The sequence below is a fragment of the Theobroma cacao genome, chromosome 3 (assembly GCF_053813885.1).
Source record: "Theobroma cacao isolate CCN51 chromosome 3, ASM5381388v1, whole genome shotgun sequence".
Taxonomy (NCBI): domain Eukaryota; kingdom Viridiplantae; phylum Streptophyta; class Magnoliopsida; order Malvales; family Malvaceae; genus Theobroma; species Theobroma cacao.
Window position 1 is genome coordinate 34,529,533 of NC_142641.1, and position 17,505 is coordinate 34,547,037.

The 17,505-nt window shown below is 30.9% G+C and overlaps 1 long non-coding RNA gene across 1 annotated transcript; it reads left to right on the forward strand.

Moving 5' to 3' along the window:
• The first annotated feature begins 10,807 nt into the window (after positions 1 to 10,807).
• On the forward strand, positions 10,808 to 12,574 carry LOC148763756 (uncharacterized). Its single transcript, XR_016025100.1, has 3 exons — positions 10,808 to 10,909; positions 11,569 to 11,642; positions 12,461 to 12,574. It is a non-coding gene; the product is annotated as an uncharacterized LOC148763756 (long non-coding RNA).
• Positions 12,575 to 17,505: the final 4,931 nt, after the last annotated feature.

The following is a 17,505-nucleotide window of genomic DNA, read 5'->3' on the forward strand; positions in this document are numbered from 1 at the left end:
CTTTGTTGTACCTCTAGGTACAATACCGACTTTTGTAAATTCTTTGAAACTCTCCTAGCATGCAAACATACTATTCATCACATGTATTTCATGACAAGTATTTTACAAGATCGGGCTTTACAATAGGATTTATTCAGAAAAGGATGCCAATTACACATTTAGGTGCTCCACCTTGTAAAGGTGCGAAAAAAGCCTTTCTATTTGACTCTCTTATTTCTAAAATTAGATATCGTATTTCGAGGTGGGAGAAAAAAACACTAACTTTAGGAGGATGGATCACCTTATTGAGGAGCGTTCTTTCTTCTATGCCGATATAGCTACTACAAGTTCTTAAACCTCCATTAAGTGTAGTGGATAAAATTGAAAGCTTGTTTAACAATTTCCTTTGGGGTGATTTGACTGGCTCTAAATGCATTCACTAGACTACATGGAAAAAAATCTATTTCCTTGGTAATGAAGGAGGTCTTGAGGTTCGAAGATTGACGAATGTTTTCAAAGCCTTTAACATGAAATTGTGGGTCGCACTTCTAATAGTCCCAGGGCACGGTTTATGAAGACCAAATATTGTGGTGGCCAAATTCCAATGCAAGTAATTACAAAGTTCCATGACTCCCCAATATGGAAACGCTTGAACTCTACAAAAAAATTAGCCTTTTCCAATGGAATTTTTCGTTGAAAAAAGGCTAAATTCCGTTGGAAATGCCTATTTCCAACAGAATTTCAACGAAAAATTTCGTTAGAAATTTCGTCGGTAAAAGCCTCTTAGCTAATACTATTCGTTGGAAATCCGTTGAAAATTTTCAACGAAAAATTTCGTTGGAAAAATGAGCTCATTGTAGAGTACCCGACTGAATTTCCATTGGAAATGAAGTTCTGGCAGAAAATTCCGTTGGAAATTTCCAACGAAATTATTTTATATTCAAAAAAGCATTTGCAACTGAATTTTCCATTGGAAATGCTTTTCCAACGGAAATTATTTTACTAGATTACGAATTTCCAAAAAAATTACCAAAAATTGCTTTCCCAAAAAAAATACAAATTTTCATTTCGATAATAAAATATCCATTCACATCGACATTTGAATTTCATATTATATAAAAGAAACAAATATTAAAAACCGAAATTCAAAGTGACCAGTTAATGTCATTACTTGACCAAGTTTGATTTGATTTGATTTTATTTGATTAATTTGATAATTAGTTTATGGTTTCTATTCCTTCTTTATTTTTAATTATTATTTTGTAAAAAAAATTAATTACAAATGTAAGTTATTTCTTGTTAACCAAGATATCTTATCAGACTTAACATATGATAGTTGTTCCTATCATCCATTAACTTACCTAGTTCTGCTCAATCCCTTAGTACAATGTAAAATAGAATTAAGTTTTTAATTTTGATTTATGATTATGGTTTGTAAATATATCCAAATTATTGATTTGTATTTTTTTTTCTTTTGAGTTGGAAGCATAAATTAAGGAAAAATACAAATTATATGAGCTTAGAATTATGGTCTATAAATATATTCAAGTTAATTATTTGTAAATTTTTCCTTTTGTCTTTTTTTTCTTTGAGTTGGGGAGCATAGTTACCACAATAAATGTTATATAAGTTGAATAGAGATAATTTCATTAAATAGAGAAAATTTTATGTAAAACAGTTCTTGAACTAATAAAAATCTTTCAATATTGTTGCTAAACATTAAGAAAATGGTAGCAATCTTGTTGCTAAACATGAAGAAAATGGTAATCAACTTCTTCTAAGAGATTAAGATATGTGATTTTTTTGTTTTTATCTTTAGAACTTATTTCGTGTGAGCACATACCAAGACAAATATTATACCTAATTATTTGTATAGAAGGTCTATACAACTGTCTTCAAATCCAAGGAGGGGTTTTAAGAAATACTCAAATTCATTCCATGTTGACCATATGAAAGTTTGTCGTTATTTTTTGTTGTAAATTTTTTTTTGAAATTATATTTTCCTTATAGTTATCGACCTAAATATTCATTAAGTAAATAGATAAGATAATAATGTAACAAAGATAAATAGCGTCACATGCTATTAGTTTAGAATCTTTAAGAGGAATTATAGTCATCAACAGTTTTGAAATTCATTCATAAACAAACTTCAATTACATAGCATGTATATAGGCTCAGCAATAAGATCCCGTCCAAGCACTCACCGGAAAAAATGAGCAACGCACAGAGATCGGCAACAACAACGGTCTACACTTGGCAAAATCAGAACTTCACGCTTGGCAAATAGGCTTAGATCCGGTCCAAGAACTAACCAAAAAAGTTAACGTAAACACCTATTACACAAACAAATACATAAAATAAAAATTAATCAAGAAATAAATAAAATAATCAAATAATATAATAAAAATGAAAATTAAACAAAATTAATTAAAAATAATAAAATTATATAAAAAACCAAGAGGGAACAGATAAAGACCGAAAAGGAAAGAGAAATCAGAGCTCTTTACATTAATCAAGAACCCATCGAGCAAAGAGAAAAGAAAGATTCAAGTTTTTTTTTTGTCAGATCTAGGGATTGCCAATGGAGGGAAGAGATATTTAGGGTTTTGGGTGATCGAGCTTCAAGCCACCGGTGGCGGGGAAGGTGAGAGAGAAGGAGAAAACGACCGACGGAGGGAAAAGTTTAGAGAGAAGTGAGAGGGTGGCCGGGACTAGAGAGAGAAAGGGAAAGAAGAAAATGAAGGGAGGGATTACCGACGAAAGGAAAAGATATTTAGGGTTTTGGGTGACTGAGCTTCAAGCCACCGGTGGAGGGGAAGGTGAGAGAGAAGGAGAAAGCGACTGACGGAGAGAAAAGTTTTGAGAGAAGTGAGAGGGTGGCTGCGGCTATAAAGAAAAAGGGAAAGAAGAAAATGAAGGGAGAGGAGAAAAAGAGGGGTTTTTATACCTAAGGTTGGTAGCTATTAAATGGCGTAGTTTTGATAGTTAGAGAAATTGCCTCATAAGCACCAAACGGTGCATTTAGTGTGAAGAACACTGGGTTGAAGAGACAAGCCTAGGGTGCCCCTTTCAAATGGATCGATTTTCTTGGGTCACTATTTAAGCCCAAGTCAGGTAAAGGCTTTATTTTATTTTTTTTATATAGATCTGTTGTGGCTTAGGTTGGTCAATTTTGTTTGTTCCTACGATTATTCTGTAATTGTGTAGGATTGAGTTCAAATTATTTTAGCATAATATTATAAAAAAATCTCTACATAATATTTTTAAAGTTAGGAAATTAATGCAAATCAAAAAGTATGTAAATAATAATAGCAAAAATATAATAAAGTTAAAATATATATTTTCAAAAAAATGTTTAGTTATAGAAACGATTTGAATTTAGGAGAATATTTATAAAAAATATATAAACCTTGGCAAATGAAACATACATATAAAACAAAATAAATAAATGTCTAAATAAAGTATAGTTGTAGTAATGGATTTAATTTAGTTAGAGAAATAAATAATAAAAAAAGAAAGAAGGATAAAAGTAAAAAGAAAGTAAAAGAACAAAAAGGACATCAGAGTAAGTAAATGATTAATAAAAATTAAAAATAAATAAACAAGTAAAATAAAAATATATAAAAGTATGATAATAAAATAAAAAAAGTAAATATTTGTCAACAAGGGTTAAAATGATGACGTAAAAATATATTAATTATAATAATAAAATTTATGTTTCGGTCCAATACTAATAGTTAATAAAGCATAAAAAATTGAGTTTTAAATATTAATCACAAGAATAATGTATACTGATGATGGGATGTCAATTCGGAACGTGAGAAGTCGCAATTCTGAGTGAATTTCCTTAGGTTAAGGATTTCGATTAAGAATCCACCAGTACGATGAGAGTTTTAATTTGGAATTCTAATGTTCTTAATTTTAAATAAATCAAAAACTTTACATATTTAATCACCAATTTTCATTTGAGTTATATGGCAGTTCCAATTCGTTTGAAATTAAGTTGGGGAGTTTTAAAATCAGAATGGATGGGTTGTAGACTTGGTTAAAGTTTAACTCATTTTTCATTAAGGCAAAGGTTCAAGTCACCTTATCAATACAAATTTAAATATTTTGAATTTTATCAATAAATTAATGTTTACAAATTACTCAATATAAAACATATTGGTATATTACTACATTTATTATATATATTAATGATACAAATATTATCTAATATAATTTGATATATATTACAAAAATTGTATAATTGGTAATCAATATAATTTTATGAAAAATATAACAATAACTATAATCATATAAATAAAATTACTATAAGCTTACATATAAACATATTAATATATATTAAATATCTCATATACATACATATATATATATATATATTAACTTATAAAGTTATATCAGTTAAAGAATATAACTTGTAATTTAATATTAATACAATAAGTTTTTTCCTTTTAATAATGCAGGTTTATATCTATAGTCTAATATAGCTATCATTCTAATTTGTATACATAGATATAATAAACTAATATATTTTAAATATATTAAATTAATAAGTTCATTATATATCTATCTTCTTAATTTAAATATATTAACTAATTAATCCTAAAACATACATAAAGTATTAGTATTTTTTAAAAATTTCTTATTAGATCTTATCTTGTGTTTTTTTAAAATTTAAATATTTATTTTCTTCTTTTTATCAATTTTTTAATGTTATAGAATCAATTAATTTGAAATTATTAATTTATAATTTATGATTCAATAAAGTTTAAAAAAAGTAAAAAAATTAGCAAAAGAAAACATAATTAAACTTTTAAATATTATAAACTTCACATATGAATATATTTGCCTTTAATAATATCAATTTTTTATAAAAGGTTAATAAAATTTATAAAAAATTTTCAATATTTTAATAAAAAATAAAAAATTATTATTACCAACGGAATTTTCCAACGGAATATTCTGTTGGAAAATTTCCACCGCTAATAACTTTTTCTAATGGAATTTGCGTTGGAAACTTCAACCGGGTTTTAAATCTTTTTAGTCCTATAACTTTCCAACTGATTTCCAACAGAAAATTTTTCGTTGGAAATTCCATCGGACATAATGGTCTCCTTTTTTTTTTGCTCCCCAAAAATTTTTCTAAAGGATTTCCAACGAAAAATTTTTCGTTGGAATTTTCCAACTGAAATTTCGTTGGAAATTTCATCAAAATGGTGGTCTCCTATTTTTGTTACTCACCATTTTCATTGGAAATCCGTTGGAAAAATTTTTGTCTCTTGTTTTTTTTACTCACCAAAAAATTTTCCAACGGATTTCCAACAGAATTTTTTCGTTGGAAAAAATGGATCGAAAATTTTTTAAATTTCTGTTGGAAATTTCCAACGAAAATTTTTCAGTCAGAAAAGTTAAAATTTTTTGTAGTGGAAGGGAGGTTGCCAAATTGCTAAAGAAGACATTCATTGAAAGATAGGTAAATGAGAGCTTTTTTTATTTTATTTTTTTTTTTTGCATGCCTATTAGATAAGGGAGCAACCATTGGTAAACTCTTTCCCTTCTCATTTTCATTCAAATATTAAAGTTCATTATTATTATGATGATGATAAATGGGATGTGAATAACTTAAAGCACTTCTTACCAGGGGCAAAGCTAGAGCATTTTTGAAAGGGGGCCAAACAGATAAGACACTAAATAGTAACTTTATATATAATTCAATTCTCACTTATCTAAAAGATTAAATAAAATTCAAAAGATATTGGAAATACAAAAAAATGCACATTAACAGTAATTATGTTGTCATATATAGATATATATATATATACATATAATTGAATGGAACTTTGAAAAGAGTCTCTCTCACTCTCTGTGGCAAAAGTGGAAGAGAAAATAATTTTTTAAACTCAAATAAATTATCTCTCTACTTTGTGTGTTATACACGAAATGAGTGGTTTTCTGAATAAGCTCTTCTCTTATTTTCTATTTGCCTCTTAAATTGCTAATTTACATATTGGGTTATTAGGTTGAATTTTATTATGATAGGTTTAGATTTATACTAAAACTAAGTGGGTTTGGATTAGTAGACTCACTTTTATTTTTTTAAAATTTGATAGGCTTAACATATTAAGTTAGAATTTATTTGGTGGGCTTAACTAGCAATATGCTGACCATAATGACTCTAATTTTATCAAATTGTTTGAGGAATAAAAATAATTATTAAATAAAAAATTATTTTGAAATTCATTAAAAATATATATATAAAATTGTATTGAAAGAAATACAATTATTTCATTCTATTAATCTGTATGTATATCCTTGTTACTTAAAGTTTGCAATATATATGTCAAAACTGTAATACCCCGTACTTCGATATGGTGGCTAATAAAACTTATCGGATGCCTATTGAGGTTAATTAGAATGTTTAAAAATGATGAAAGGTGAAAGGAATAGTTTGAAATAAAATATCTCGCACGCGAGAAAATAACAATTGAATAATAATATTTTTATTGAGGATGAATTAGCAAGATAAAAAGTGAGTCGGAGGTGAATTAGAGCATAATAAGACATTTTAGGTGCCAAGGAGACAAGTGAAAATTTTTTAAATAAATAATATTTTATTAATAAAATAATATTAAAATATTAATATTTTATTCGGTGTCAGAATTGTTTCATGAAGAATGAGTATATGGTCAATCTAAGTGGGGGAGAAGAGGAGCGAGGAAGTTTCAGAGAAAAATGACGTTAATGGGGCTCGCGTGTCTTTATTAAATAAAGCTAACGTGGGTAAGTAAATATTTAAATATTACAGTGATACCACGTTGAAGTATAAACTTGATATTTTATTGATACAAGTGTTAAGGAAGAAAAAATGGAAAGAAATTTGAATTAAAAGATTGTGGGAGGATACAATTAAAAAGGGTTAAAACCTTGAAGGGTAAAATTGTAATTTTGCCATTATCCCATGGCCGGTTCTTATCCACCCAAAAGATATTTTCCTTCTTCTCCTTCATGCTCCCATGCCATTTTCACCTTGCCACCATGCATTTGAAAAGAAAAATAGAGAAAATCAGCTAACGGAAGAAAAGAGAGAAAAGTGGAAGGCTTGGGTAGTGAGTGATTTAAGAGTAATTGAAGAAATATCAAGTAGGTCTCAAGATTCAAGAGACATAAGGTAAGGATTTTTGTGTTTTAAGCTCACAATTGGTTAAATCTTTGGAGAAATAATGTGTGAATCATTTTGGCAGCTTGATGATAAATGTTTTGAAGGAACAGTAGAGTGCATGTACGGGTCAAGCAACCATAAAGGTAAAAATGAATGATGTTTTAAGTATAGTTGAGAAATCTTGAGAAATAGCTATTGCTATGGAGTTGAAATTTTAAATGGCATATTGTGAGGAATTATGGTTGTGAAAAAATCTATTTGCATAAGCTAGTTGAAAATTGTTAAGTTTGTATGGCATGTTGTTTGAAAGAAATGAAAAAGGAAGAATGTGGATGAAGGATTGAGAAGCTAAGTATTGAAAGTTAGGTAGATAATGATGCATGTAAACTTGAAAATAATTGAGTGAAAGTGAGAATGATTGTTGCTGCCATATATGTGGGTTATGTATGAAAATATAAGATGAATTTGAATGAAGATGGTTGGAAAAGGTTAATATGGGTGCTAAAGTGATAAATAAGTTATCGGTAATTATAATTTAAAGAATTACGCAAGTAAAGGATAAAGGCAACTTTGGTAAAAATGTGTCAAAATATAAGTTAGTTAAATAAAAATTCATGATTGAAGGAAAAAGAGAAGTAGAAATGATGTACACTAAAAATATTAAATTTGGATTGTTTCTAGGAAGTGCAAAAGTAAATATAGTGTACTGTGGTGGCATGCTAGAGGAAATAATGAACAATCGGCAAGTAGAAATAGCTAGATATGCTTCCGAACTAATAGTGATGTAATATCTCGCTATCGTAAGATGAGTGAACTTGCATTTAAAATGTTTTGGGAAATGTATATGTGTTTGAATGAATCATTTGAAAATTTCATTTGTTTTGCTTTAAAATATACCTGGGGAATAAGCCCTTCATGAAATGTTCTTATGTTGTGAAATGTGCAATGTGATTAGTTCATGTGTTCCTACATTATGTTGATGTGTATGTTATGCATTGAATGGTACTATTGTCTGATAATTATAACCGTGTGTGTGCGGTGTGGGAGTGCACATGACGGTGCCGATAGTGTGTGGTGTAAGAGTGCACACGTCGATGATATATGCCATGTGCAGTGTGAGAGAGCACATGATGCTGATGATGATATTGTAATATGCGGTGTGGGAGTGCACATGAGCTAGAGGAAAGCTAGGGTGATGCTGGGAGTTGTATATGTGCTTATATATGTTATATATAGAGGTTAAGGAAATAAAATGTGATTGTATTGAATATTGAATGTTGAAATTTGACAAATGCTTTCCAATTGATTTTCATTGCAACAAAAATAGATTTTCATTGTGACAAGAACTCTTTTAATTTAACAGCCTTGGTTTTTGCTGCAGCGAAATTCTTTCTCATTGCAGCAAGAAACTCTTGGGTGGTTGAGAAAAATGCTGGCCAGGGTTTTCGCTTCAGCGAAATTCTTTCTTGCTGTAGCGAGAAACTCTTAGGTGGTGGTTTAAAATTTTGCCCTGAATTTCGTTATAGCGAGATTTCCTCTACCATACTTGCCTTGCGTGGATTCTACTGTAGTTTTCACTCTTTTCAACTTCATGGTTGACCATGGACTCTTCAACACTAAAGGATTAAAATATTAAAGTTTGAAATCAAGGGTTTTCGCAAGAAATTAAACTAGATTGCATTATTTTTAACATAAGTGCATCATGATTCCTACACTTTCTTTATCGTTTGCTTGTTTCTTTTCTATGTTCACTCACTAGGTTTATACTCACTCTTTTTAACTTCATGTTTTCAGATTCAGAGATAATTGGGACCTAGATTGAAGTGTCCATTTGTATTTGCCATTTGGTAGGTACCATGGCATCCTGTAGCGTCATCCACGCCCAGAGTCACTCTGTTGATAGTCAAGGTCTCTTGCTTGTGTATATAGTTCCTTAAATGTAAATTATGAGATTGTTGTGCACTCTGTATGTTGATTCATTACCTATGTCGATTAGGGTTGACGAATGATAACCCCATTTTGGGGATATATATATACTTGGTTCTCACGATCTAATTTCAAAAGAACATTCATTAGAAATTATGAGTATTAGATCTTAAAGAAAGAGAGGCTTACTTGGGCCTGGTGGGCTATGCCTATTATGCCCTTGCGCTAATCATGGCCCGAGAATTGGGCTGTGACAAAAACGCATTTGTTATTTTGAATAAAAAATTATACATTGATGAAATTTTAAACAATAGTGCAACACTACAATTTATATTTGAGAATTACATAATAATTTATTAATTTTTAAATATTAAAATCATAAAAAATAAAATTCACATAACAAAAAAAAGAATAACATGACAAATAGACAATAAAACCCACATATGACATAATACAAAAGAAAGAAAAAGAATATGGTTTATGGTTCGTAGAAATTTGTGAAAAAAAAATTTACAGAAATTTAAACATATGAGTAAACAGAATAAAAATGAAAAAAAAATAAATAAAAATAAAATAATAACATAAATTAAAAAAATTCAAAATTCAAATCATTTTGTTATTTTTTATTTGTAGTAATTATTAAATAAAAAATTATTTTGAGGGGTCATTAAGAGAATTTATAAAAAAAATTTAAAAATTTTGTATAACATAAAAAAATTAAAAAATTTTGAGGGGTTCATCCCTTAAAGAGGCTCCGCCTTTGCTTCTTACCTAGTTTTTTTATTGAAGATATAGTCAAAATTCTTATTGAAAACACTAGTAATGATGCAGCTTATTGGGTTCCTTCTTTTAACGGTGAATTTACCACCAAGAGTGCCTAGTAATCAATTCAACAAAAACAGCCTATAAGTAATGCATTTGATTTAGTATGGCATAGAAGTATTCCATTAACGATTTCATTCTTCTTTTGGAAAGTTATTAATGGATGGATACCAGCTAAGATGAGATTAAAAACCAAGAACTTTCAGTTGGCATTGAAATGCAAATGCTGTCATTCTGAAGAGACCCTCCTCCACATTCTTTGGAAAGGTTCTGTCAAACCCTGCTTTGTAAAATAATTATTACGTCATTTACATGCTCGATAGAATGTTTGTATATTTAGGAAGTTCGAGAAATTGTTAAAAGACGATATTGCCCCTAATGGTACCATTGAGTCGATTAAGCCTCGAACTAGTTCAAATAGAAATTTTAAGGTGAAATTAAGAGTTTCACAGTTCAGGGATGACTCAAAATGGTAATTCGGAGTTTGAGGATCAATTTGGAGTCAAACCGAAATTTTCACTATCTAGGGGCAAAATCGTAATTTTTCCACTCACGGATAAATTTTGAGATTTTGAGAGAATTTAGATCACATTTGACAAATTGGAGAATGGTAAGAGTATAAGGGATGAAAAATATGTCTATGGGCATTTTTTTAGTTTTTGGGGCAAAAATGTAATTTTTCACTTTACGGGGGTAAAAGTGTAATTTTTAAAAATTTACCCCACCAAAACTTTGGAAAAGTCTAGAAATTTCATGGAAGACATGGATAAGTGAAGAGGATTGAGTGGTAGAAAAATAAAGTCAAAAAGATGACTAGAAAAAAATAAAATAATAAAATATTCAAAAGGTAAATAAAATAATAATATTTTATTAAGCCTATTAAAAGGCTTGAAAATTCCAGAATTATTCATTGGGAGGGTCAGCCAAAACCAGCAGGAGAGAGAGAGAAATAAGAACAAACCCTAGAGTGAGAAAATTCAAAGAAAAAGTGTGATTTTTCAAGGAATCAAGTGTTTAAAGGTATGATTTTTCAAGCTTAGCTTAAGATTTATCATTTCCATGCATTTCTCCTTATTTTCTATGGTTAAATTATGTGTTTTGATGATGGATTCAAATCTGATCATATGGGTTTAGAGAGAGAAAGTTGTTAGATTAATTTGATTTTGAACTATGTTAGTGTTTAGTGTTAGTTTAGCATGTTTATGAGTAAAACAACAAGAAAAATATTCATTTTCTCCATGAATTTCTCTAGGCTGAATCTAGCCAATGGTGTGTGAGGATGAGGTTGACTTTATTTTAAGAGAATTAGATGGAAAAATGATGAATTATGAGGTTGGAAATTAAATGGGAATTTTTGGTGCAAAAAAATTGAAATTTCTACCCACTAGGGGTAAAAGCGTAATTTGTGATCCGAACTGATAAATTGGACCACATTCATAGTCATTGAGGTATTGTGGATATAATTGGATAATTGAAATTGAAATGGATGGAATTGAAGTTGAATTGGAGATTTTAGAAATTTACACCGTATATAGGCAAGTTAGGTCGGACACTGTGATTAAGCAAATGTCCAAACATTTCACACCCTATCTAGTGCATACGCATGGATAAGAGCCTGAAATAATATATATTGATTTGACACAAATTATTGAATTTTTTGTGTCATGTATTGTGGATAGGTGGTGAGCTATTTGATACGGGTAAAAGACTACACCCGAGGACCGAGAATAGGAGTATATCTACTCCTAGTACAGTGAGTAAACTTACTATCGTCTTAATTATCTAGAGTAGATTTATTTAATTGTGTGATTTTATGAAAAAATGGTTTAATTGGAAAATTATTGTGTTTTATGGTAAAATGGGATTTTATAAAATAATTTTATAATATTTTTGAAAATTTAATAATGATTTCAAAAGTAGAGTAATTGGAGACCTATACTATGATTGTGTTGTTTATCCATGATTTTACATTAATGGCTTATGATAAATGTGGGTATGACTGGTTATTTTTATGATTTTAAGAATATGTGAACTGCTTTATTTGCCTTGAATGTGTTAAGTGAGCCATGTCATACTATTGTGATTTTATTGGTTGGTGGATTATAAAGTGGGCACTGCAGTGACGGGGGTTCCGTGGGCCAGCCTAATTAGAGGGGCACGGTTCCCAATTATTGAGCTTACCTCGATTGGAGAGGCGCGTAGGATAACTCCCGAGGTAGGATTTGAGTACACTTCACGCAGGCCACCACGTGAAAGTGGGACTCAGCCAACGCCAAGGAACGGCTGTGTTGTCAGAGGTGAAATGTGTTTGTGTGTGTGACAATAAACAGCCTTGGCGGTCTCGGTAAGATGCTTTCGCGAGGTATCCCCGAGAATGGATTTTTGGCAAGAGCCAAGTTTTTGAAAAGTGCATAAGCCATGTTGAGTAATTAGATGAAATCCAATTATTTATATGGGTTGAGATGAATTATTTTAATTGTCTCCTATTACTCGGCTTTAGATTATTTTGATGATGTTTGTCTACTCACTGGGATTTTATAATCTCACCCCTTCTTCCTATACATTTTTCAGGCTCAGAATAGGCAGTAGACTGTCAATTGCATCGAGAAGTAAATTTCGGAGTTGCATCCTAGAAAGCAAGGTTATAGACTTAAACCTTCTCAGTTATTTGGGGGCTCACGTGTCATTGTAATTTAAATTGCATACTCTAGTTTTCTATATTATAGTATGTATAAATTTATTTTATTTTTATGTGCAGAAAATTAATTTTTTTTGATGTTTCAAAAATATACATATATATATATATTGTTTTACATGAAAATAGATTATTTTAATTAATATTTTTAGTTTATTTTATTATTCAAAAAAAAAAAAAAGAAAAGGAAAGAGAGAGAGGAATGGAAAAACTGGTACAAAAGCCTTGCGAGGTCTCGAAAGGCGTTCGGGGGAAGAATGTCTATCGAGGCTTCGCGGCGGTTGTCACGGGCTCGATGGGAGTTCCGGGTCGTGACAGGTTCAGTTGCACAACGAGTTCGAAATTTCTTTGCTCATTTTTTCCAAGCCTTTGTCATTTAGTCGCAAAATATTATGCAAGTTTTGTGGGCATGGTTTTATTCTGGTGATTATACAAAACAAGGACATATCCAAATTTTATTACCAATTTTTATTTGTTGATTCTTATGGGTTGATAGGAATGATGCTAAACACAAGCAATTAGGTCTGTTCCCTTAACATATTATGTGGAAAATTATGAATTTATGGATGCAGCTTCACAAAGGGAACCTTATGCACAAACAACAATGAAAAGGTGATATGCAGATTGCTAAGTTGTGCAAAATCACCTTTCCGAGTCAATTACCCATTCCACCCCAAATTATTAGTTGGTTGAACCCCTACTTTGATGAGTTCAAGTTGAATGTTGATGGGAGCTCAAAAGACCATGCCCGAAATGTCGCTAGAAGAGGTGTTTTGCACGACCACAAAGGTATGTTGCTATTTGGCTTTTCAAAAAATTTTGGTGCCCATAATTCCTTGAAAGCCGAATTTCTTGCACTTAAGAAAGGACTTTTTTTATGCCATGACCACAATTTGACCAAAATATGGGTTGAGATGGATTCCATGGTTGTTGTGAACATGATAATGGAAAAAAGTATCAGATCTCATGATATTTGGTATATCTTAGCTTTTGCTCAGACTTGTTTACAACACTTTTCTTGTCATGATTACTCATATTCACCATGAAAGTAACCAAGCTGCCAACTTCCCTTCAAATCAAGGTTATTCACATGAAAGACTCAAGGTTTTCTTTAATGTTGAAGGTGAGCTTAATGGTATTCTTAAATTAGATCAAATTAATTCACCATATATTAGGTCTAAATAAATGTAAGGGATTGGTACTCCTTATTTATTTTATTTCTTATCAGCAAGAAATTTTATTTAGTTCATGTTTTCTTAGAATTCATGCAATAGAAGTAATACTCCCACAAGGGACATCTTTTTATCTTTTTCATGTACTTATGGAGGTAAAGTTTATGTCTCTTCCCTAGTGTACTTCACTTTTCTATCTTGTAACAAATTTTTAACAAGGTGCTAGCCTTGAGAGATTTTTCTAGCAAAAAAAAAAAAAAAAACTAGCCTCTACAACCAATCAACACAATACTCCACTTAGCACCAAAAAACCCTTCACAACACATCATGGAAACCAATAATAGCTGGGAAAACACTAGCTTATTAATGCTTACACCCCAAATTTGATCCATTCTAATCACTCACAAAAACATATCATAACCACAATCAATATATATCGGTTTCATCCTCCCAATAGAAATAAAGACATGCCAACACATAATGAATACATATTAACTCCTTGTTTCTCTAGAGTTTATTTGATACATACAAAACACCAGTAGAAAACGTCAACCACAATAAAAGTTTGCTAGTAACAATAACTCAACATCTTTCATAAAAGACTTTATGCAATTTAAACAATATTTTCAACGCTCCTTTTTTATCAACAATTATGCTACACACAATTCACAAGCAAAAACATAAAAAAGCAAAGATCAAAGCTGTAGAAGATAAACATGAAGTTATCAAGCAACCACCACCACTAAGAACCATTAGCAAAAGGATAAGAGATTAGTGGCAGAATCAAAACTTCATCCACAGTAGAAAACACAAACTTAAAGGGCATGAGACACAAACTGTCACGACCCAAATTCTGGGTCATGACCGGCGCATGGGTCCAACGGACGTAATCCACTAAACCCAAGCAAGCCTATTATTTATCTTACTTATGATTCTATTTATTATCACTAAGTCCTATTTCATGACTTTGAATCAAAATAGTGATATACATTGCCAACTCGTACTGGCATTACTCTTTTAAAATTTACATTAAGTTCATCTATACATAACAAAATAATACTCGACTTCCAGCGGAGTGACTCGGATGAATATACAGCTACCGAATACTGAGACACCTACCAAAAGATGAACACAGGTCTACAAGGACACCTCGTCCTAATTATCGACTGCCTCGTGATCTGAAAACATGAATTTGAAAATGGTGAGTATAAACCCAGTGAGTGAACAAGGAAGGGAACAAGCAACAATTAGGGAAAATTTAAAATCATGATGCAGTTGTTTCAAAATAATGCAATTTAGTTCATTCCTATTTAAAACCCCTCCAAACCCCAGAGTTTTTCGCTACAGCGAGCATGAATTTCGCTGCAGTGAAAACAGAGCAACAAGAGAACCATTTTTCCTCACTCAACAAAAAACCATCCTGCTAAACTAATAAAATCAACCTAAAATTCATGAAAATTCTCAAAGTACAATGTGTCAACTTTCATGTACATTACAACCATAAATCATTGTCCATCAATTTGCTATATCACACATATTTACATATGTATATATATATATATGTATATACCCATCATCATCATCTCACCAACCCATTATCATCATCATCATCATCATCACCAACTCATGCGCACTCCCTACTCGCACATGGCTGGGTCATCACCGAGTTATGCGCACTCCCTACTCGCACATAACCGGGTCATCCTCGGCTTATGCGCACTCCCTACTCGTACATAGTCGAGTCAACATAATTACACAACATTATATTCAAGCATATATGTATATCAACATAATGCAACCACATAGAAATCCATAATAACCACATTTCTTAACATAAACTTTTTCTCAAACGCTTGTTCCCAAGGCATTCATTTTCATGAAAAAAAATTTCATAAAATCATTCAAACACTTTGTTGAAAACAGTCATATTCCCAAAATAATTTTGATAGGCAATCCGGATTTCGGGTGAACTTAGACTAATAGTCCTCAAGCGTAATTCCTTTGCCTTTTCCGGACGTCTCACCACCTTGACAAATAACAAAGTCAAGCAATTTACTATATTGTCCCTAAATTGATATAAACTAATTTAAATTACTAATGCTTGATATGCAAATGCAAAAATATGTCCGATTACCGTTTAATCATGGTATCAATTAAATTCGACCGATCACCCGATTAATCGGCGATTATGTCCAAATCACCTCCAAATTAATTCATTTCTCCTCTAATACCTTAATTTACCACATACATTTAAATAAAGCCAAATTCAGCATTAGAACCCTCACAGTTCCTTATAGAAAAATTTAGTCATTTGGTGTACTAGCATCGAATTTTTTCTACATAACCGTTTCACCTTAATTCATCATTTTTCAAGCCATTTTCCCTGAAATAAAAACAATCTCCCATTGATATTCAGCCCTCATGGTTCGACCAACAAGGAACCCTAGAGAAATTGAATATTTCTTTTGTGTTTTTGTTCATAACCATACTTAACTATCCCTAAACACTAACATAGTCTAAAATCAAATTATTCCAACAACAATTCCTCTTCCATACCCATTTTTCAGAATTGAATTCATCATGATAACTCAATATTCAACCATGGAAATCAAGAACAAAAGCATGGGTAAGCTAGGTATCAAGGAGAATTAAAGAAATTTTAACTTACCTAGCTTGTTTCCTTAATTTCTTCACTTTTTCTTTGAATTTCCACCTAGATTTTCTTGTTTTTCCTTTTGTTCTTCCTTTTTCTTGTTGCTGGATGCCTAGGCCAAATATGGTGAGGGAATTGGAGATTTAATGGGCTGATTTCTATAGAAAATAATAAAATAATCAAGCATGCCATGTGTCACATGCTTATTGGCCCAATTTTTAACTTTTTGACTTTTTCTTCTTAATTTTCCACCACAAATATTCTGGTATTTATCCAATCCTGCCACAATTAAAATTCCTTGGTCTTGACAAGTGCTGGGGTGAAAAATTTACTGATTTGCCCACAGGATGAAAATATTACAGTTTTGCCCCTATACTCCAAAATGTACCGGAATCTCATTATTTCTACTTTTCAACCTAAAATAACACAAATATTGATCAATATTAACCAAATGGGGCAAAAATTGTTTTATAAAAAAATTTTCGTTTAGTTCTCTAGTGGCAAAATTACCATTTTACCCTTGTGCTCCATAAATACTAGGAATCACAATTTTTTTTTCACTGCTAAACATCATTTTATACTCCAATAATCATAATTATATTTCATATAATTATTCTTGGTCAAATGTGATCAAATCTTGGCTAAAAATCTCCATTTTATCATCAAATGGTAAAATGACCGTTTTGTCCCTAATTGGTCAATTTTCTAATGGACTCCAAACTTGACCTTGAACTCCAAATCACTATTCTAAGCCATTCTGTGGGTTTTAAAATTTTCAAATTCCTCTTAGAATTTCTATTTGAACTAGTTCAAGGCTCAATTTAATTTAGTTGTACCACTCGGTATAAAACCGTCTTTTAATCGAGCTTGACAAGGTCTCACACAAACTCAGCATAGAAAACAAGAATCTAAATCCCCTTCCCCATTATGTGCCCCAACTCTCACAAATTGACACATGTATATTTTTCTATTAAGTTAATACATGTTTGGTTTTAATTTTTTTTTCCTCTTTCTCTCTCATAATTTTTTCCCTTTTTCTTTCTTCAAAGCTCATTTTCATCCAGTTTCAGCTCAAATTCCTATTGTAGTTTAGAAA